The sequence below is a fragment of the Mauremys mutica genome, chromosome 2 (assembly GCF_020497125.1).
Source record: "Mauremys mutica isolate MM-2020 ecotype Southern chromosome 2, ASM2049712v1, whole genome shotgun sequence".
NCBI classification, from domain to species: domain Eukaryota; kingdom Metazoa; phylum Chordata; order Testudines; family Geoemydidae; genus Mauremys; species Mauremys mutica.
Genome location: NC_059073.1, coordinates 186,364,729 through 186,388,868, shown reverse-complemented (window position 1 = coordinate 186,388,868; position 24,140 = coordinate 186,364,729).

The following is a 24,140-nucleotide window of genomic DNA, read 5'->3' as shown; positions in this document are numbered from 1 at the left end:
GCTGGAAGTATATACAGAAGAGTTGAGATGGTGGGTACATGGCTGCTATGCTGAAGCTGTTTGTTCTTATCCTTCTTATAGTTTGTAACCACTATTACATTTCATCCTATTACTATTACTGTTACTCCAGTTTACAAGGTCATCCAGATCTTCCTGTAGGATATCCCAGTCCTTCTCTGTATTGGCAATACCTCCCAGCTTTGTGTCATCCGCAAACTTTATTAGCACATTCCCATTTTTTGTGCCAAGGTCAGTAATAAAAAGATTAAATAAGATTGGTCCCAAAACCAATCCCTGAGGAACTCCACTAGTAACCTCCCTCCAGCCTGACAGTTCACCTTTCAGTATGACCTGTTGTCATCTTCCCTTTAACCAGTTCCTTATCCAACTTTCAATTTTCATATTGATCCTCATCTTTTCCAATTTAACTAATAATTCCCCATGTGGAACCGTATCAAATGCCTTACAGAAATAGAGGTATATTAGATCCACTGTGTTTCCTTTGTCTAAAAGATCGGTTACCTTCTCAAAGAAGGAGATCAGGTTGGTTTGGCATGATCTACCTTTTGTAAAACCATGTTGTATTTTGTCCCAATTACCATCAACCTCAATGTCCTTAACTACTTTCTCTTTCAAAATTTTTTCAAAGACCTTGCATACTACAGATGTCAAACTAACAGGCCTGTAGTTATCCGGATCACCTTGTTTCCCCTTTCTTAAAAATAGGAAATATGTAAGCAATTCTCCAGTCATACGGTACAACCCCTGAGTTTACTGATTCATTACAAATTCTTGCTAATGGGCTTGCAATTTAATGTGCCAGTTCCTTTAATATTCTTGGATGAAGATTATATGGGCCCCCCAATTTAGTCCCATTAAACTGTTCAAGTTTGGTTTCTACCTCAGATGTGGTAATATCTATCTCCATATCCTCATCCCCATTTGTCATCCTGCCATTATCCCTAAGCTCCTCATTAGCCTAATTGAAGACTGAGGCAAAGTATTTATTTAGATATTGGGCCATGCCTAGATTATCCTTAACCTCCACTACATCCTCAGTGTTTAGAAGTTCCACTTCTTCTTTCTTTGTTTTCTTCTTATTTATATGGCTATAGAACCTTTTACTATTGGTTTTAATTCCCTTTGCAAGGTCCAACTCTACATGGCTTTTGGCTTTTCTCACTTTATCCCTACATGTTCTGACCTCAGTAAGGTAGCTTTCCTTGCTGATCCCTCCCATCTCCCACTCCTTGTAGGCTTTCTGCTTTTTCTTAATAATCTCTCTGAGATGCTTGCTCATCCATCTTGGTCTACAACTCCTGCCTATGAATTTTTTCCCCTTTCTTGGGATGCAGGCTTCTGATAGTTTCTGCAACTTTGACTTGAAGTAATTCCAGGCCTTCTCTACTTTAATTCCACAAGTTTTTCAGTCCAATCCACTTCCCTAACTAATTTCCTTAATTTTTTGAAGTTAGACCTTTTGAAATCAAAAACCCTAGTCACAGATCTATTTTTGTTTATCCTTCCATTTAGTTTGAACTGAATTAGCTCATGATCACTCGAACCAAGATTGTCCCCTACAACTATTTTTTCTATGAGGTTCTCACTACTCACCAAAGTCAAATCTAAAATGGCATCCCTGTTGTTGGTTCAGCAAGTACTTGGTGAAGGAATCCATCAGCTATCGCATCCAGGAAAATCTGAGCCCTATTATTATTACTAGCACTTGTTCTCCAGTCTATATCTGGGAAGTTAAAGTCTCCCATATCACAATTCCCATTAGTATTTACTTCATTAAAAACATTAAAGAGGTCTCTACCCATATCCAAATCAGATCCCGGTGGTCTGTAGCACACCCCAAGCATTATCCCAGGAGAGGCTCTAGTAACTTTCTTCCCCAATGTGATTTTTGCCCAGACAGACTCTGTCTTATCCATTCCATCACTTCTTATATCTTTACAATCTACCTCATCATTGATATACAATGCTACTTCACCATCATTGCCTTTATTTCTGTCTTTCCTAAACAGCACATACCTTTCAATACCTGTACTCCAGTCGTGACTACTATTCCACCATGTTTCTGTAATCCCTATTATAACTGGTTTCACTTCCTGCACCAGTAACTCTAGTTCCTCCATTTTGTTACCTAGGCTCCTCGCATTGGTGTACAAACACCTTATTTTTGCTGTCTGACTTCGTTTGCATTCTTTACCCAATTAGGCACAGACATTCTACTCCCAGTATCACCTATTAGACTGGTATCTACAGTACCCTTCCTACGTATGTCCATTCTCCTACCCACGGCTGTATCCTTTCTTACTTCATTTTCTTCCCTCTCAATGTTAAAATCTGGCGTGAAGATTACCTGGATATCTTCCAACCATCTCCCCCAAATTCCTAGTTTAAAGCTGACTTAATCTGCTGTGCCAACCTCCATCCTAGAAGTCTATATCCCTTCCTACTCAGATGAAGTCCATCCTGAGAGAACAGTCCTCTGTCCATGAATGCCTCCCAGTAGCCATACATCCCATAGCCCTCTTTATAGCACCACTGCCTGAGCCATCTGTTGATCATCATAATCTTGTCACACCTTTGTTGCCCTTCTCTAGGAACAGGCAGAATCCCACTGAAGGTCACCTGAACCTCAATTTCCTCAAGCATCTTCCCCAGCCTGGCATAGCCTCCCTTGAGACGTTCCAGTGAGAATCTAGCCGTATCATTTGTTTTATATGAAGGACAATCATGCCAGTATGACTTTCCAAATCCAAGCCTTTGTTGTCAGAGTGGTACCGGTATGGTGCTCTGCTTTCTCCTTGTTGATATCACCCGGCTGCGTGCGTGAGTTCCCTCTGTGTGCTGCCCCAGCTCTGCGCAGATAGCTGACACAGCAGACCCGACGAGAACCCCCAATAACCACAGAGTCCAGTAAGATGCAAAGTCACGTCAACTAGGTTTATTGCGACCTCGGACACAATGGCAGTTCCCTGTAGGTTTCTTAGCCTAACTCAGGGCATACTACGAGAAAGTGCCTCTTGGCAATGGACCCAGCTCAGTCAGTGGTGGGAGTTTCCACTGCCCCCTCGGCTGGACAAAGAGCACCTCCCCACGAATGCATTCTTATACACAGATACAAACAAGTTACACATCACACCTGACGTATTGAGGTGCAACCCTTCTACGTAGCAGGTTACAACCTTTCTACGTATTAAGGTACCGCCTTCTACCTTGTACATGTTGGTTCGAACAAAACAACTCTATCCATCATTTTACCCTTTTGCCCCTGTCATTTGGATGGGTCGGCTTGTCCTTTCGTTATCTATGGAATGTTTCAGTATAATATGTTCTAATGCTGTGTTTATCCTTTGGTATGCTAGGTGAATATATATTTCTGCAGCATCAGCCCTTTTCGTTGCCAGCTTCTGTGAACCGGGCCGGCCTCTGGCTCACAGCTTAACTTTGCTTTTTGTTAGCAAAGTCTTGTTCATTACTTCAGTTCAGGCCTCAGGCCTCATAACAGGCCTTTATCAGGGCCTGCACTTACTACAGCCTTATTGGCTGCAAAACTCCTCATCCAACATTCACAGGCACCTGCCTGGAGAAGGGTTTGAGGAGGGTTCCACCAACCTGGAATTTAGCTGTCAATTCAGCCTTCCCACTTTCGTGTGATTTCTTGGTGCTCTAGGGTCTGGAGCAAAATAGGCCAGGACATGGAGGAGGCCTTCCTTTCAGTCCCAGGGATATGAGGAAAACATTCTGGAGGTCTGGATGTCTCGGAACTGCATTGCAAATTCAGTCTATTTTCCCTGTGATGATTTGAGACGGTGGCGTGAGGGAGGAAAGTTTTTTAACCTTATGAATTGGAGAGTCTTGTCCTTATTTGCATTTATAAGTGCCACTGTTTATGCACTTAAAAACATCATCTTTAAGCTTTTATATACCTAAACATAGATAAGTCAATCCCGTCGCCAATACCCCTGCCAACGTGCAACTTATAATTTACAAGATAAATGCAGAACACAATGTTAAATTATGTGTGGGGCCCATAAATTTCTTTCATAAACTCCCTCCAGAAAGTGGCATATTGACAGTCTGCTGGCAGCAGAACCTGAGTCAGAGCAACTGGCCATGGAAGAGACATCATCCTATTACAACATAGAGGCAGCGGGAGTCAAATTCCAGGTTTCCTGCTACAGATTTAGTGTGGGAGAGCAGCTGCTTCGCCAGCAACATCTTGACGGCATCATCACATGGATGTGTTCAGCACATCTCCCCAGAGCAGTAAGTTCAGCAGTCTCTGATAACCAAAATATTTTCAACTCAGGATGGGTGAAGTAACCAACTCCGGTCATTTTAGATCAAAGGACTGGAAAACAAGAGGAGAGAGGATATAAAGTTTGGGTTATGACCAGGAAACACACAGAGAGTCTGGATCATGCCTGGGCAGATCCCTTTGTTAGGGAGCGGAGAGCAGCTGCATCATCAGTCCAAGCGGGAGTTCAGAATGCCCTGGTGTACAGAGGCTACAATGCATCTGACCCACTCAGCCAGCAACTGCCAAGAGGCCATAAACTAGTCTCTTTCCTGCCTCTCCCTGGCACAATGTAGCCACCCCAGGAGCACACAGAAGGAACAATCCCTGCACTCCCATGTGCAGAGTAACAGCAATTGTGGCTGGCCCGTTGGCAGCCCAGAGCACACAGAAGAGGGACCAAGAGCAGTGTTATTTAACACTCTGAATTCTCCCTTTATATTACATGTGTGACTGAACAGCTGAAATCTGAACTTCGTTACAATTGCAGATGGCCTTAGGGATGGAAAATTCACTGACGTATAGTCACCAAAATTCTCCCTGTAAAGCTGCCGAACACATTTTTAGGGGCTTCGATTCTCTCTTATGTTTGGGCTTTTTTCACCCGATCTCACAAATGTGATGCTGCCTGTCTAATATTGCAAGTGGACTCACAGTTACAGCATTACCCTTAACCCTTTTAATGAAATTCAGATGTGTATTCCAAGTTAACTTGACTTAGTAAAGGTGCTGTGCTTGCAGGCCATTATTAGCATTACAAGACCTTTTCTTATCACCAGGTGGATGGTGATTGTGTAATTGCTGTTCCACACTGTGTTTCATTACAATTATCATCAAACAGTTAAACCCTGCCATTCTTTTTATCAAACCAAAAATAAGATTCAGTTAGAGGCAAATTGTGCCACCAACAACGCTTTCTAATTTTGCAAGCATAAAGGAAATGAGTCTCAAAGACCAGTTGAGTTGAATATCATGAGTAATATCATAGCTGATATATGCAAGTGCCCAGTACAATATATATCTTGTGTTCTTCCCTCTACCCCCATCTGCCTAAATAGGATGTATTAGGCACACAGCATGTTTAAACAGAAATATTTGGGTAGCCACTGTTACGGTTTTTTAATCTCAAAAATGTCTCTTTAAAATGTTGATTTGTACCATGCGGATCTGAGAAAAATACAGAAGAACCCCTGTTTTATTAACTAATTGGGGATTGAATCTCTCACAATTACCATAGGTAGAGTGCATAAATTGCTCTGCGCTGCATTGTAGCACCACCTTCTTGCCCATCAAACCACCACATAACAACTTCCAATGCACTGAAGGCTTTGGAATATGAAGGGATGTTGATTTTTTCTTCATTGACATCACTTTTGTTATGTGATTTTTTTTCCCTGTTGGGAAAAATGGTTCATATAACAGGTTATTTGTAAGACTCGTTTACATAAAATTGGGGTTCTCCTGTAAAACAATTTTTTGAATGGAAATATGTAAACTGAGTTATTGACTGGGTCTGCTATGAAATGTATATAAACATAGTCACTTAGTCCATCCTGTGCTTTGCAGCACATTGGGCTACCCACATTTGCCATCCATGAGTGTCAATGGGAGGGATAGCTCAGTGGTTTGAGCATTGGCCTACTAAACCCAGGGTTGTGAGTTCAATCCTTGAGAAGGCCACTTAGGGATCTGGGGCAAAAATTGGTCCTGCTAGTGAAGGCAGGGGCTGGACTAGATGACATTTCAAGGTCCCTTCCAGTTCTAGGAGAGTTGTATATCTCCTATTATTACTAACTACCCTTCTCTCCAAATCTTCCCATTTCATGTTGATGTGCTTGATGTCATTCAGAACTGTTCATTTCCATGTTATTCATGGTCTTCCTCTTTCTTCTTGCATTTTCTGGCTTCCATTCAAGGACAGTATTTGGTAAGCATTTTTTTCCCATTCTCAGCACATGTCCCAGGCACTGATTTCTTCTTCTGTAGATTATTTTTGAGAGGGTGCCTTGTCCATTAATTTTTCTGATTTCTTCATTCATCTTCCTATCTCTGTATGTTATTTATCTAATGTATATAAAACCTGCCTCTAAATGTAAAAGCATTCTGGATTGTCTCCTGTTCTGCACATAAGTAATCTGTAATATATGAACTGCTTTCCAAACACTAGCTGTCTAAAAAACAAAATAATATGGGACAGAGCCACTGGGCAAAACTAGTGGAACATTCACTTATGCAATTTCTCAGGATAAATAAATTGGAAATAGTCATATTTATTTACAAGATCACATTGGATACTGCAGAGTATTGCTGCACAGGTAAGTCAAGCAGACTCGGGATAGTTAACTTTATAAAACTAGTGAAAGAACTGTAGTCAGTATCATAACCACATGATGATAAGCTCCTAAGAATACACCATCCAGTTTCAACTGGGAATCTGTTCGACCACAGAAGTAGTTCAGGAATAAAGAATCAACAATTAATAAGAAGGGTTTTTTTTGTTGCCAAAAAAACAAAAGGAATCTGGTGCAATGTCCATTCCTTAAAATCAGAGAGAGCATGCAGCCCTGCAGCATGGCAGTCTTCGAAAGAAAAAGCTACGGTGGACTCTGTTCAGAACTTGTTTGCTACACAATCCTTTCATACTTTTCCAAAGTTTGATCTATTTAAAATGTGCAGAGTGGTTTGAAGTATAGCATCCATAGAGAGAGCTACACAGATCATGCTTTCAAAGATTCTAGCAGATTGAAAGTTTTTACCTGTTCTATCAGTATTCTCCATTACAGGTGTGATACAGCATGGCCAGAGGGCAGCAGGAGAGGGTTAGAAGGGAGCCTTATTCCCTGTAAGGGGAAGAAAATTTGCTATAGATTAACTAGAGCACCTGAAGCCAATTAGAGCACCTGAAGCCAATTAGAGCACCTGCAGTCAGTCACATGATAAAAAACCCTGCTTCAATCAGACAGTGTGGGAGTTGGAGCAGAAAGGATTGGTGTTGGAGCAGAGAACAGTTTGAAGGGAAGCAGAGGACAGGTTGGAGAAGTGCTGCAGTGGGCTAAGAAGTCCAAGACCCTAGGTAAGGGGCACCTGGCTTGTGCAGAGGGAGGGCAGGAAGCCCCCCACAAGCTGAAGGGCAGGAGAGGGAAGTAGCCCAGGGGAAGGAACCGCCAGTTCAAGTGGTTCACCACTATCCTCAGGGCCTCTGGGCTGGGACCTGGAGTAGAGGGCAAGCCCAGGTCCCTCCCTCTCCACTCCTCTCCTCAAGGACACTAGTGGGGCAATTAATATTCCAATTGAGGGGCAAGAAATGGTGCCCTGAACCCCCCCAAAAGAAGAGAAAGAGCGAGACCCATCATAATAGTGCTGGCAATTTGCCACACAGGCCAGATTGTGACCTTCTACCTGACTGTGAAGTGGTCTAAGGACACCCCTTCACTCCCCTGTGCTAACTACTGCCTGTTTTCTGGGTAGTAGCATTGCAGGAGAGCAGCCTCTGTTGTGTCACCACTCACTACTCCTCTTCCTGTACTTTTAGGCAGGCAGTGGGAGGATCCCAAAAGGGCTGGCTGGCACAGCTGGCTAAGTAATCTGTGACTTCAGCTGTACAAATCACTGGTTTTTCAGTTGCTTGGCAGTTTTGAAAAACAAAATCATTTTGGGTTCCATTGATATTTTTCAGAATTTTCAGCAACTACCAAAAAAAAAAAAAAAAGAAGTTGGGAAACTTTTCAAGCAAAACATCTTGGTTTTATTTCAGGCATTTTTAACCATTTTTTTAAATAAAAGCAAAAGATACTTGGAAATGAAGCGCAGGAGTCACAAAGCACAGGAGGAGGAGGTGCCCCCTGGTTACTCCACAATGCCACTGGTTTGAACACTCACCTGGGATGTGGGAGACTCAGGCTCCCATGTTCACTCCAGAGCAAGGACTTGAACTCAGGTTTGCCACATCCCTGAAAAGGGCCCTAACCAGCAGGCTATGCAGGGGCAGGTCTCTCAATCTCATCTGCTATAGTGGTTCCAGTTTCTATAAACTAATTAAATATTCATAGGAGCAGGGATGGGAACCCCAGTGGCCCCCTTCAGGGTGAGTGCCGTACTGGCTAGGATAGAGAGGCATTCTTACTCTCTGTGTGGGCCTGCTTTAGCTGTAACAGGTATAGGCTGGGACTACTTACTTCCTTTCATCCCCACTTCACCTTGAGCTTGTGGAGCAAGAGGGAACCAAGGACCAAATTGTGAGTCACAGTTTGATTCCTGGTCTGCTACTGGGGCAGCAGAGCTACAGGCTGCACCTTGCTCAGGGTTTGTAGCAAAGGCACTGTCAATGCCTATAATGAAGATGAAATTTCTCATATCTGTAAAGCCTTCCACAACAATAGTGGCATTTTAATTGTCACCGTAAAACATGGGTGCCGCATTTTTGCCTATGCCATACATGAAGCAGGGCTAGTTCAGAGAATGCTGCCAAGCCTCAGGTGGTGCCTGACTCATGGGGATCCTACCCTACCAAAGACATGTTGAAATGCTAGATTGTTTAATGCAGGATGGGGTGGACTACATGCAGCTCTGCAGTGACCACCTGTGCCCCCAGGAGAATCAAGATGTCTCCCTCTTATCTCAGCCATGGCTGGGGCATATCACAAGTTTTCCCCTCCTCTTAAATGGGAAATTGCCATCAACTATTTCCCCCTCATGCCCTGTACAAATATACCTGCCAGTTCCGGTCTTCTCTCTTATTCTCCCCAGCACTGTAGAAATGACCCTCTTCCCTCAGCTCAAATAGCATTTCAATTTGGTGTAAGCTGGGCCAGAGAGGTCACACACTGAACCTTGGGCCCTGAAGTCAAGATGACCAATTTACGGTTTTAAAATATGATCCAGATTTGCTTGCATTAGTGTAGTTAGTTATCACTGAAATTCTTAAAGCTGGTATGAAGTATTTGTTTTCATTCACAACAGCCATCTAGTTCACGTTCTTCACAATTGTACAACGGGTGAGGGATGGGGAAGGCTAATCAAAAGTATTCAGGTTCTGGACCCAAAATAAAATCTTAATACTTTCTGAAAAGATCTATGTACTATTAACATAAATTACAAGGGGACTCGCATCTTACGCAGGGGTTAGGTTCTGAAGTCAGCACGTAAGGTGAAAATCGCGTATAGTCAAACGCTCATTGAGTGGAATGGCGGGCAGAATTGCCCACACTACAGGTACAGTATTTAAATTGTTATTTTTCTCTTTTTGTTTTGTTTTGCCGAGTGCGTATAGTTAAAATTGCGTAAGTTAAATGTGCCCATGATGCGACTCCAATTTTTTTCAATAGCACTGATGGGTCACATCAACATGAAGGTATTAAGTGGTGCTACCACTGCCAAAAATCAGTCACACACAGAGCACACTAGTAGCTACTACTACCTAGATTATGATGTCTGGCAGATGTAGAGAGCTAGCGCAAGGTCTATAGTAGTATTGCCTTGTGGCTAGAGCACTGGACTGGGACTCCAAAGACCTGGTTTTGATTCCTGACACTGACCTGCCGAATGACCTTTGGCAAGTAATTTCACCTCTCTGTGACTCATTTTCCCCATCCATAAGCTGGGGATAATGATACTGACCTCTGTTGTAAAGCGCTTTGAGATCTACTGAGGAAAAGCACAATATATAACAGCAGTAGCAGTAGTAAAAAAAAGTCTGATTCGGGGACATTGTGACAAACAGAATGCAGCACTTATTTGCAGTGATTCATGAGGTCATTTATATTTATTATTCAGGAGAAGTATAACAAGATATTCATAAAAATGCTTGCTAACCCCAAAGTGTCACAAATTTTAGAATGAATGCGTATTCATTCTCAAATTCACACCAACTGTACATTATCCTATTTTTAAAGAAGAGCAATAATAATAACAGCTTGCAGAATATTAAAAGAGCCCTGTTTGCAAACAGCAAATTGATGAATAATTTTCCACCTGTTATTTCATGAACACCTACTAATAACAAATAGATACTGAAATAAGGATTCCTTTGTGACTAGAAAAGGACTAAATTCAAAACGAATAGTGTTCATTATGAATTATTCAACTAGCACTACATAGAAGGCATTAATCTACTCTGTAACAGAGAAAAAAGGAATATAACTACCATCTAGTTTAACCGATGAAAAGCAGACACTAATCTAGTGACTATACTTATGTATAAAAACTGAAATAAAAGGCATAGATGGAGACAGAAGTATTCCTCAGATATGGTTCTATCTTCAAAATGCACTCAAAAGCATTGAGAGATATAAAAGTCACATAAATATTGCCTTGTCTTAGTTGTACAGGGAAATAGGTAGTAACAAATTGAGGTGCTATGCATTTCATGCAGATTAGTGTAGACCTGAAAAGATTTGAAGCTTCAAGCCAGTTATTAATCCTCACAATACACACACACACACACACACCGAGATTACTCTTATTTTGGGACAAATCTTAAAAACTACACCCAGACACCCTAATTCAGTGGGGCAGAACTCTAAGCTGGCCTGCCTGATTCTGAGAATGGATAGTCCAGCATGAGAGAGGAGTAGCACAGCCCTGACCCACTGAGCTACAGAAGAGGTTAGGGAACTCATGCAAATCCATTCTTTGCACTGGGTCTTACTGATCCTGGCCTGCCTCCTCCTCACATAAGTCCATAGAGCAACATGCCCTACCATAGAACAACCACCACTCCCAAATACTAACTCCCTTCCCTAGGTAGTCTTGAGAGACTTCTTCACCAATTCCCTGGTGAACACTGATCCAAACCCCTTGGATCTTAAAACAAGGAAGAATTACTCATTCCCCCTCTCTTCCCCCCCCCCCACCAATCCCTGGTGAGTCCAGATCCAATCCCCTTGGATCTAAAAAACACAGAAAAAATCAATCAGGTTCTTAAAAAGAAGGCTTTTAATTAAAGAAAAGAAAGGTAAAAGAAAAAAACCTCTGGGAGATGGCATACAAGCTGATCTCACAGACAACAAATTTAAAACACAGGATGTTCCCCTGGGCAAAAACCTTAGTACACACACGAATACCCAAATTTCATTATTCCCTTAATGCCAAGACAAGTTACAAAAAGAAAATAAACATAAACCTATTTATTCTTTTCTAAAACTTACTACTCTGATAAGAGGCTGGTTCCTTGATCTTTTTCACTCTGGCTGAAACTGAAACTGACCACGACAAAGGGAACTTCCCTCCTTCCTTTTGAAACATCCTGTCCCCACATTGGTTCCTCTGGTCAGGTGGCAGCTAGGCTAGGTGAACTTCTTAACCCTTTACAGGTAAAAGAGGCATTAACCCTTAACTATCTGTTTATGACAACTTCTCACAACTCACCATTCAAAATCCATGGGTTCTACACGTCTGTCACATATCATGTACCTCATCCAGTGCATCAAATGCCCCAACAACTATATGAGTGAAGCCAAACAATCACTATGCTTTTGCGTGAACTCACACAGAAAAATGATAAAAGACAAAAATATCATATCACCTGTGGACAAACACTTTTCAAAAAGCAATTGCTTTATATCTGACCTCTCAGTCCTGTTTCTCAAAGGAAACCTATACAATACCTTGAAAAGACAAGCCTGGGAACTTAAATTCATAACTCTGCTGGACACTAAAAATCATGGTTTCAACAGCGATGCTGGTTATACGGCTCATTACCACAATTTGTAGCCTGCTAACCCTCCTTTGTCATATGACTACAGAGTTGTTAATTGCCCACTTCATTTTAAGTGGTTTCTTGCAACATGTGTTAATATCTAATGTGTGATAATCTATGTCACCTTGTATTTAGCTGTGACATTCTGGTTACCTTTTCCAGATCTGGAGAATAGCTATGTGAAGGTCAAAAACTTGGCATTTCCACCAACAAAGACTGGTCCAAAAAAAATATTTACTTCACCCACCTTGTGTCTCTCATATCCTGAAACCACCACAGCTACAAGAACAGTACAAACAGCTATATTTCAATTAATTTGTAAACAAGGAAAGGCAAAATTCACCCAATAAGTTATTCATTATAAATTATTTGTCCAGCTCTATAGTTTTTCCTGTGGCATGGCTTCATGACAAAAGCAGCAAGAGCACCAGGAGAATCTTTGGGTAATACCAATCATAGTCTAAACCAGTGGTTCTCAAAGCCAGTCCGCCGCTTGTTCAGAGACAGCCCCTGGCGGGTCTGGCTGGTTTGTTTACCTGCCGCGTCCGCAGGTTCAGCCAATCGCAGTTCCCACTGGCTGCGGTTTGCTGCTCCAGGCCAATGGGGGCTGCAGAAAGCGGCCCGGGCCAAAGGATGTGCTGGCCTCCCTTCCCTCAGCTCCCATTGGCCTGGAGCGGCGAACCGCACCCAGTGGGAGCCGCGATCGGCCGAACCTGCTGACACGGCAGGTAAATAAACTGGCCCGGCCCACCAAGGGCTTTCCCCAAACAAGCGGAGACCGACTTTGAGAACCATTGGTCTAAACCCACCATCATGTCCCCCAGTGGCAAGTTGCAAGGAGGTGGGTAGCTACCAAACTCCTCTCAAGATCTCACTTTATTGAAAATATACACCCACACCAGTCTCTATACTTCTTGGGGGTGGGATGTTTTGTTTTTCTAAAGGCTGGTCAGTCTACATATGGCTTTCTTCTATCAGGGTAACAATCACTTTAATTATGCTGATTCACACCTCTAACATGGAGGTGCTTAAACCAAAGTAAAATTGCACAGTGCTGCTCTCTCTAAATATTTGTTTTTTTCTTAACGCCCAAGGTGATACAGCCAAGTGGTTATATGAGAAACTTAGATTTCACTTAAAAATAAAACTTTCTAGCCTTCATGGTTGCAGACAGAAGATTGAATACCTGACCCAAGTGTACTCTCTAAGGCCTCAGTCACCAGAAGGAATTCCCCCCCCACACCTTTTTTAATTTATCTCATGATATTTTGAGGCCTGACTCATGATTTTTGAATGCTTGGGGTTTGCCATCATGATTGTGCTTAAACTGATTTAACTTAATTCAGTAATTTACCAGACTAAATGAAAACATCATAAGCACCATTTAAACTGGTTTAAGTTAATCTACATTAGGGTTTGGATCAACATAAGTAACTGAATTTAGTTACAGTGGGGCAAGTTTTCTAATACAGACATGTCCTAAATCTACCATTCTGACTCAAATCCTGCAGCCCTACTGATGTTCATGGAAACTTTGAGCAAAGAACAGTCTTTAAATAATAAAGACATCTGCTGCTAAAAAATGTTTTCATTTAATTTTTACTCTCAGGCCACGTCTATACTTATCCGCCGGGTCGACGCGGCGAGTTCGACTTCTCGGAGTTCGAACTATCCCGTCTGATCTAGACGCGATAGTTCGAACTCCGGAAGCGCCGCGGTCGACTCCGGTACTCCACCGCGGCAGGAGGAGTTGCCGGAGTCAACCTTGGAGCCGCGGAGTTCGCTTCCGCGGCGTCTGGACGGTAAGTCATTCGAACTAGGGTAGTTCGAATTCAGCTACGTTATTCACGTAGCTGAATTCGCGTACCCTAGTTCGAACCAGGGGCTGTGTGTAGACCAGGGCTCAGAATGAGTTAATATCAGTTTGGGTGTATCTAACCCCTGTATTGAAAACTGGCTGCAGATTCAGACAGATTTTGCTACATTAATTTACCAAGGCCATGTTTTCAAACTTTCCTTCCCAACCATTAGGCTAGAAACTTTCATTTAAAAAAAACAACACACAGCAGTAAACTCAGATTCAGTTACAGACACACCAGAAGTCAGGGCCCTAGACCAGATCCTCAAAGGCATCCAGGCACCCAACTCCCAATGATCTGAATGGGTGGTAGGTGCCTTAATCCTTTTGAAGCTATCAGTCATAGTGCTTATGTCTTAACACCACCCGGACTGAGGCTGTTTCAGATTTAAAGGGCCAGCCCCCAAAATATAAATAGGCAGTACAGAGTAGGGAGGATTGGCTAGCAACAAAGGAAGTTGGCCCTGTAGAAGAAGCTGCTTCTTGATGTTGATGAGAGAAGGAAAATAATATTTTTGAAGAATAAAACTCACAACCTAAGTCATCCTGAATGTCAGGATGTCCAAACTGTGCGACTCAGGCTATTCTCTATACATACACAGTATAGCAGAAACCATAAAAAAATAGTTTTCGGAAGGGGTTATAGTGACTCCTTTTCCCCTGAACTCACTTATGTTCTTCTAAGGTTTTTCTGTACACTTTCTGAAATTTACCTTTTTAAATATTGTGTTTAAATATTGTCTTGCCTGTAAAATTAGCACAGCACAGTTTATAACTAATGGGACTACCAGCTTATAATAGTACTGTTATGGAAGAAAACTTTGTCTTAACTTTTTAACTACCAAAGATCAAGGTTAAAGTATATATTTCTAACCAAGTTTTTCTTTAGCTTTTCATCAGCACAATCAATATATGTCATAATCTGCTGGGCAAGGAGAGAGTAAAACAGCAGTATGCTTCTCCTGCTTGGCTATCAAATGCAGGAATCTGTAGTATTCGTTCACCTCACATAATTTGGGGAAGGCTCAGACAAGGTTTCTCCTCTCACTTGGAAATGACTGCTCTTATTATCAAAATCCTCTCCACCAACCTGACATCTGGAAAATTCAGGAATCATAATTTCCATTTGGATTTTGCATTCTTACCTTGGATATTGATCTCCCAGGAACAGAAGGGTGAGTGCACCAAGAACATAAGAGCAATGAGTTATTGATTCCACACACCAGTTCAAATGATTTGAGAAATAACACTGCATTTTTTGGCAGGGGGAACCCAAAGGATTTAGAATATACTGATTCAAAGAAATCATTTTTCCCCCATCAGTATTCATGTGGGTTCTGCTGGCTGGGCTAACTATACCTGTGTATCCTGATACCAAGCAGTATTACATTCTGATTGCCTAACATTCTATTAGGTGAGAGTAGAGGTTATCAAGCATCCATTTTCTTATATTTAGACACAAAGCTATTTGCTGCTTCGGGCCAAAAGGTGTTTTGTTTCACACTTTGCGGAAATGAAGGTCTTCCCCTTTTTATCCCCCATGGAAATTTTCCTCTTTTCCCTCCTCACATCCCCTCCTCCCCAATACAAGTGCCAAGCAAATTAGTTACCCCACAAATACATCTACTGTGAACCGATTTGTTCAAATCCTTTCTGAGTATGGCAGAATGACAGCTATTGATTCCAGTTATGGTATTTAGGGTTCCGGAAGTGTACTAACTGGCCGGAATGAAATTGCTGTGATAATTCAGTGGACCTGGAGTTTATATGAGTCCTGGAAAAGAGACAGGGCTCTATCCCCCACATGCCTGAATAGTAGCATATAATAAAAGTCAAGTATGGATAAGACTGTTAAGGTTCAGGAACTACTCAGCAATTTTTACACAAATCTATGATTCACAGACCATTTTGTACTCAGATAAAAATAACTGATATCCGAGAAGAACCAACAGGCTTAAAGGCTAAACTTCTCTGTGGTTATAAGTCCCCTGTAATTCATGGAGTTACACGAGGGGTGAATTTGGCCCTTTATTCTTTAGGTAAATTATCAAATTGCAAGTTTTGTTTAAAAAGGAAAAGCCAATATGAATATAAATATATTCAGGATTATTTTAATATGTCAGTGAAAACATTTCCTGCCTTGTTGAAAATCCAAACTACCTCCCCTCCCCTTACACACACACACACACACACACACACCCCATCACCGTGCTATTGGAAGAGAAATACAATATAAAACTTACTGGACAGACCGTTCTGTTTCACTACTCAAGCTGAGTGAAATGCAATAGGTAAACAGAATATCAGTAATGAAAATCTAACTCTGATTGTTAAAGCACTTTGTGTTTAAAAAAAAAAAATCTGATGTTCAGTCCTGAATTTACTCCACTGACATGCTGGAAGGGCTTCCCAGGAGCCTCTTGTTATAGTTTGTCCTCCATATTTGAAAGGAAGGTTGAACCAATCCCTGTCTCTGATGAATTCACCCCCTCTCTGGCCACTGCTAAAGATCTCTAATGCATACAATGCTTTGGGAAAAGCAGGTGTGTGACTAGGGTCCGGAGGGTGGAGTGGTGGCAGACGCTGAGGTTGCTCAATTAGGGCAAACTGCAAAGAATGGGGGAGACAATCCCCAAAGATGGTGATTATTCTAATATTTAGGGTATGTCTACACTACAGGATTATTCCGATTTTACAGAAACCAGTATTTAGAAACAGCTTATATAAAATCGAGTGCACGCGCCACACTAAGCACATTAATTCGGCGGTGTGCATTCATGTACCGAGGCTAGCGTCAATTTCCAGAGCGTTGCACTGTGGGTAGCTATCCCATAGTTCCCGCAGTCTCCCCCGCCCATTGGAATTCTGGGTTGAGATCCCAATGCATAATGGGGCAAAAACAGTGTCGCGGGTGATTCTGGGTAAATGTCATCACTCAATCCTTCCTCCGTGAGAGCAACGGCAGACAATCATTTTGTGCCCTTTTTCCCTGGATTGCCCTGGCAGATGCCATAGCATGGCAACCATGGAGCCCGTTTAGCCTTTTTTCACTCTCACCGTATGTGTACTGGATGTTATTGACAGACGCGGTACTGCAGTGCTACACAGCAGCATTCATTTGCCTTTGCAAGGTAGCAGAGACGGTTATCAGCCCTACTGCACCATCTGCTGCTTTGGAAATTGGTAATGACGGTTACCAGTCCTATTGTACCGTCTGCTGCTGTCATGAGTGCTCCTGGCTGGCCCCGCTGAGGTCGGCTGGGGGCGCATGGACAAAAATGGGAATGACTCCCCAGGTCATTCCCTTCTTTATGTTTTGTCTAAAAATAGAGTCTGTCCTGCCTAGAATATGGGGCAAGCCTACTAAAGAACCAGAGAGCACAGCCGCTCCGGGTCAGAGCCTCAGACATCCAGCAGAAATGATGAGCTGCATGCCAGTCTAGGGGGTGCCCCTGCAACAACCCCACCCGTTGCTTCCCTCCTCCCACACCCCTCCTGGGCTACCATGGCAGTTATCTCCCCATTTGTGTGATGAAGTAATAAAGAATGCATGAATAAGAAACACTGACTTTTTAGTGAGATAAAATGATGGGGAGGCAGCCTCCAGCTGCTATGATAGTCCAGGCAGGACTGAATCTCCATTACTCATTAAAGGGTGTGGGGGAGAGGAGCGCAGCCTCCCGCTGCTATGATATTCCAGCCAGGACTGAATCTCCATTAGACATGAAAGGGGTGGGGGGGAGAGGAGCGCAGCCTCCAGCTGCTATGGTATTCCAGCCAGGACTGAATCTCCAGGAGACAAAGCTTAAAGAAGGAAATGACCAGGAGTCATTCCCATTTTTGCCCAGGCGCTCCCAGCTGACCACACCGAGGCCAGCCAGGAGCACTCATGGCATGATGACGACGGTTATCAGTCCTATTGCACCATCTGCCATTAGGGAAAGGAGGGGAGGGGATGCTGCTGTTTAGCACTGCAGCACCCCGTCTACCAGCAGCATCTAGTACACATACGGTGACATTGAAAAGAGGCGAGAAATGATTTTTTTCCCTTTTCTTTCACAGGTGGGGAGAGGGGGGTAAATTGACAACATATACCCTGAACCACCCGTGACAATGTTTTTGAACCTTCAGGCATTGGGAGCTCAGCCAAGAATGAAAATGCTTTTTGGAGACTGTGGAAACTGTGGGATAGCTTGAGTCCTCAGACCCCCCTCCCTCCCTCCAAGAGCGTCCATTTGATTCTTTGGCTTTCCGTTACACTTGTCACGGAGCACTGTGTTGAGTCCCTGCTGTGGCCTCTGTCTATCATAGCCTGGAGATTTTTTCAAATGCTTTGGCATTTCGTCTTCTGGAACAGAGCTCTGATAGAACAGATTTGTCTCCCCATACAGCGATCAGATCCAGCATCTCCCATACGGTCCATGCTGGAGCTCTTTTTGGATTTGGGACTGCATGGTCATCCATGCTGATCGGCGCTCCACGCTGGGCAAACAGGAATGAAATTCAAAAGTTCGCAGGGCTTTTCCTGTCTACCTGGCCAGTACATCCGAGTTCAGATTGCTGTCCAGAGCAGTCACAATGGTGCACTGTGGGATAACGCCCAGTGTGTGGACGGGTGCAGGGTTAATTCGGTTTAATGCTGCTAAATTCGGGATAAACACGTAGTGTAGCCCAGGCCTTAGATCCACCAAGCTAGCAACAAAACAGCTTCTATAATACCTTACTGGTTAACCAGAAGCCAAAAAAAACCACAGCTTCCTTAAAGCAACCCAGCCTTTGGCTTTCACCCAGACAGCCAAGTGAAATATGATGAAAATTATTGAAAATCTTGTTCATCATATAAAAAGGTCTACCAATGCCAAAGGATCGGACACATTACCTCCCAGGTTAATGAATATTTCAGATCTTACCCAAATACACGCTTACAGCCAATTCTTATTAATGACACTAAAATTTATTTTAACAAAAAGAAGAGAGTGTACTGGTTAAAAGACCATTATATATACAGACATGCATATAGTCCTTAGATCAGTTTCATAGTAAAAATGGTGCTTTAAACTTGCAAAAAATCCTTTTTAGAATCAGCTCATCAGGTTATAGTCCAATGTCCAAATGTTCAATGTGAAGGCGGTCCGGGTGGAACTGGACAGCTCAGTCTTACAAGTCAAATTTCCCTTGAATAATGCTTAAGGAGATCTGAGATGAAAGGATCAGGTCCCAAGAGTTTTTATAGAGGTTTTTGCAATCTCTCAATAGCACACAGCCCTTGGGTGAAAAATAGGCTTTTGAAGTAACCTTCTATTTCCTAAACATCACTGGTAATTAACTACATGGGTTAAAATAAGGTAGTTATCCATTAAGCAATTCATAGACAGTTTACCACAAACTTTAAAGAGACATATAGACAATGACCTAGACAGGCCAAGGACTGACTAGCTAAACAGCAGTTCTGCAGAAAATGACCTGGGGATTACAGTGGATGAGAAGCTGGATATGAGTCAGCAGTGTGCCCTTGTTGCCAAGAAGGCAATATAACAGCATATTTGGCTGCATTAGTAGAAGCACTAGAGGGAAGTGACTATTCCCTCTATACGGCACTGGTGAGGCCACATCTGGAGTATTTCATCCAGTTTTGGGCCCCCTACTACAGAAAGGATGTGGACAAATTGGAGAGAGTCCAGCTGAGGGCAACGAAAACGATCAGGGGCCTGGGGTACATGACTTAAAAGGAGCGGCTGAGGGAACTGGGTTTGTTTAGTCTGCAGAAGAGAAGAGTGAGGGGGGATTTGATAGCAGCTTTCAAGTACCTGAAGTGGAGTTCCAAAGAGGCAGGGGCAGCTCTAGACATTTCGCTGCCCCAAGCACGGTGGCATGCCGTGGGGGGCGCTCTGCCGGTCGCCGGTCCCGTGGCTCCGGTGGACCTCCCGTAGGCGTGCCTGAGGAGGGTCCGCTGGTCCTGTGGCTCCACCAAAGCCGCGGGACCAGCGGACCCTCCGCAGGCACGCCTGTGGGAGGTCCACCGGAGCCCTGCCTGCCGGCGACCGGCAGAGTGCCCCCCACAGCATGCCGCCCCAAGCACGCGCTTGGCGTGCTGGGGCCTTGAGCCGCCCCTGCAAAGAGTATGGAGCTCGGCTGTTCTCAGTGGTGGTAGATGACAAAACAAGGAGCAATGGTCTCAAGTTGCAGTGGGGGAGGAAACACTATTTCACTAGGAGGGTGGTGAAGCACTGGGATGGGTTACCTAGGGAGGTGGTGAAATCTCCACCCTTAGAGGTTTTTAAGGCCTGGCTTGACAAAGCCCTGGCTGGGATGATTTAGTTGGTGTTGGTCCTGCCTTGAGCAGGGGGTTAGACTAGATGACCTCCTGAGGTCTCTTCCAACCTTAATCTTCTATGATTCTATGACATTATTTCACCCAAGTTTGATATAAAATGTTGGTATTTCCTTTTGATCTCTGAATTAACAGAATACAGCCCTAGACAGGAACCGTTTGGTTACATTGTTAACCTCTAAAAAGATATAGGTAAATATAGACTACTACAATCACTATCTTCTTCAAATTCCTTAACAATACAAGTTTATATTTCAAAGCTCTAGGCTATCTAACATGGAATGGCCCTAATTACTATTTGCATACTTTTCTAACATGTCTCTAAAGGTTGAATCTGGGTCAACTAGCCAGCAAGATGCTTAACCCTTTTTGGCCCTGTGTCACAAAGTGATTTTTGCATTTTGAATGGACAGTGCACCAAATGGCAAGCATTGTAATGTGACTTCCATGGGGAGGAGGATACTCCTGAACCCCACTACAACATCTTCAGGTACCCAAGCAGGGAGAAGCTGAGGAGAGGGAGAGAGGAGCTGCCCAGCCTGTGCTTGCAAGAAGGCAGGACGTAGGTGCCTGTAACTCACTAGAGTACTCAGGAGCAGAGGGAGCCTATGACCCAGTAAGGAGCAGTGGAAAGGTGAAGCCTGTGACCTACTGAAGAGGGATGATAGAGGAAGCAGGGGGGCATCTGGTAAGGAGGCAAGTAAGATAGGCCGCTGATCAGGTGGAGGCCCAGGATTTGTTTCAGACATGAGGGGGAAAGCAGGGAGCAGTGTGGGTGAAGGCTGCATTTATTTTCAGGAGGGTTAGCGTACCCATGGTGGGAGTAGAGTAAAGGAGCTATTTCTGGGAGGAGGACTATCTAGTCATCATTCACAGTCCCTCCCACCCCCCAAATTATTTTGGTTTGTTTTTCCCTTTTTCACTTCATTAAGTCCCTTATCCTACAAGGTGCTGGATACATCTTGACAGACATTGGTGGAAGACAAAGACAGAGCATGTAAGAGGCCATAAATGCATACACAGAACGCTTCATCTGGCACAAGGTGTTCGACTCATCATAGAGCCAAGTCTTAGATTCATTTCTCTAGCACAGTGTTCCTTAGTTTTGGTTCCTCTTTTAAATTCTATTTGGTGGCTGGGCCCAGGCTTTCTTCTGCTGTTGTATGCTGCAATGCTAACTGTGCCCACTCAGCCACTTGTTTGGCCTTATTCTTCCCCATGAGTGTAAGTAATGTTCATAAATCAGAAGGCAAATAAATAAAGCATAATTAGTTGGGGATTGGTTTTTAATTTCAATTTTTAAGTCAGTCTCATTATTTATTTATTTATTTATTTTGGAGGTGGAGACAAACTCATGATGTTTTAACTTGAAGTTGGCAATGTTGGTACTACCCTATGAAATAGAAGGTACTGCCTTCTGAAATGGCAGCAAGGGAGATGGCATTACTCCTGAGGGCAGGCAATGATATGCATTGCAAACATCTTATGACCCACATGCATCAATAAGATGCTTTTTTGTTTTTGTCTCCACACAATGTTGTTCTGCTTTAAATATATCAGTACTGTTAAAGTGGTACAAAGCCTAGTTTAATCCTTCTTTTGGGTGGAGCCAGGAGCAACCAGGGCCAGGTTCAATATCTAGGGGTTCCTTTCCATTGATACAAGACAGAACCGGCTCAAGCCCCCACCCAGTGACCTGGGAAAATTACACACCACCCCGGGGCACCTCTGAGAGGCAATACTTCCCCCTCTCGCAAGCACAGAGTTCATGTAGAAAGGAAACTTTTAATAAAAGAAGGGAAGTAACTCGGTGTTAATTTGGGAAAATACTGCAAACAAGGTTCATAAACATAAACCATGAGTAGAAGACCCACCGTCAAGTAGGTTAGGCAGTACCCTTTTCCCCTCAGGTTCTTAAATCCAGCAACCCAAAAGTCCCTTTCACATGCATGACCCTTCTCTGCACCCCACTCACAGTTGCTGTCCTTTGTCAGTGCAGACCTAGAGTTCAGAGGTGCAACTGCAGAGTTCACCTCCTCCCACTGCATGAGGGTACGGGGGGTAAAGAGGCATCTTACTCGCTCTGCTGGCCACTCACCAGCCACCTGCTCACTGCTCTTGCCACGCCCCTCCACCAACCACCCTGCTGGCCACTCATCACACCTTATTGCCATCACCCTGCTGGCTGTCAGTCACCTTCTGCCTCTCTGCTGTGATCTCTGCACATCAGTCTCTCAGTGATTTTTAGCTCTTTTGCAGGCTGAGCAGAAACACTGGCCCATCACAAATGATTTCAGCTCTTAGCAGGCAGGGCAGAAACACAGTCCCAGGGGTGGATCCAGGCAGCAGCACGCCAAGCGCATGCTTGGGGCGGCAAGCCACGGGGGGCGCTCTGCCAGTCGCCATGAGGGCAGTAGGCAGGTTGCCTTCGGCGGCTTGCCTGCGGAGGGTCTGCTGATCCCGCGGCTTTGGCGGACCTCCCGCAGGCTGCCACCGAAGGCAGCTTGCCCGCCATGCTTGGGGCAGTAAAATACCTAGAGCAGCCCCTGCACAGTCCTACTGCAACCTAATGAAACCTACTTAGCTCTATTCTTAGAACAGTGAGAAACAACAGGTTAAGCCAATCTAGAGAGAATACGGGGCAGGGGGGTGCAGCCTCCTGACCTGGACTCCATCAGGATTCCTGTCCCCACCCCTCTTACTTTCACAGGAGTCTGACATTCGAGCCCCTGCTTAATGATGTTCTTTCAACTGAGAGTGCCCCCCCCCACTAATTTGGGACAGGTTAAGCCCAGGCCTGCTTTCCTGTGTTGCTACAATAATTACAACTGGTAGTCAGTCTCATGATTTATTTATTTTTATTTTTTTGGAGGTTAAAATTGGTAACCATATTTCACTACCCCAGCATTTAGTACTAAGGTCATTTGTATCCAATACGAGCCAAAGTTGATCATTTGACACAGCTGTAAATGATGACTATGTAAACAGAGCAGGAGCAAACTGTATTTACATAAACATACCCATAATCTCTTCCCCTCCCAGCTAGCTGTCAGGGAAGCATTCAGTCACACCCTGCCTATACCAGTGTGGGCACAGATAAATCACTATAAAGGTTCTTCATAGCAGTACAGTTATTCCCATGTGGAAAGAGGAATAAGTAATACTGGTATAAGGAATCTTTATACTAGAATAATTGTGTCCAGACTAGGTGCTATACCAGTATACCTGTTTTGGTTAAAAAAAATATCTTCCCCATACCCCTAAATAGCATAGTCATACCGGCACAAAAACTGAGTTTAGACTTAATCTCTACAAGGACATACATGACATTCACTTAATATAGAAACACTTGCAGTGATTCAAGCTGCTGAGTCAGAAATTCAATTCCTTAAATCACACCTGATTCATAAAAAGTGTTCACTCCATTTCCTCCCAATATTTCTTTTCTTTACTTAAAAATTCATCAGTTTTTCCATGTAAAGGTGCTTTTCCATGCCTCAGTAGTCACCTCTGTCATCAGGCATAAATCCTTCTGTTATGCACTGGAGTAGGGTTTTCCTAAAGAAGGTTTGTCAAGCAGAAAAGTGACATTTCCAGGCTAAACCTTCCAAAGTTTTATTACACAAGTTAGAAAGTTACAGAAGGAGGATTTCAGTGTTTGAAGCATTTAGTGGTGGGGACACGAGCTGACAGTCATACAGGCAAATATTAAATAAGTAGGAGAATTTACTTGGGTTTTGCAGAACTACAGCCAACTGTGCTGTCCGAGATCTGTAAACATGAGGAACTGGCTGCCAGCTATACTGAGGACAGAGAGGCCAGCATCCCCTCCTCTTCTCTGTGGAAGAAGGGGCTCTATGGTGTTATATGCTAGCCTGATCTCAGTTCTATCCCCTCCCTGTATTCATTCCAATAAGAATCAGAATGGGTGAAGCTGCAGTCC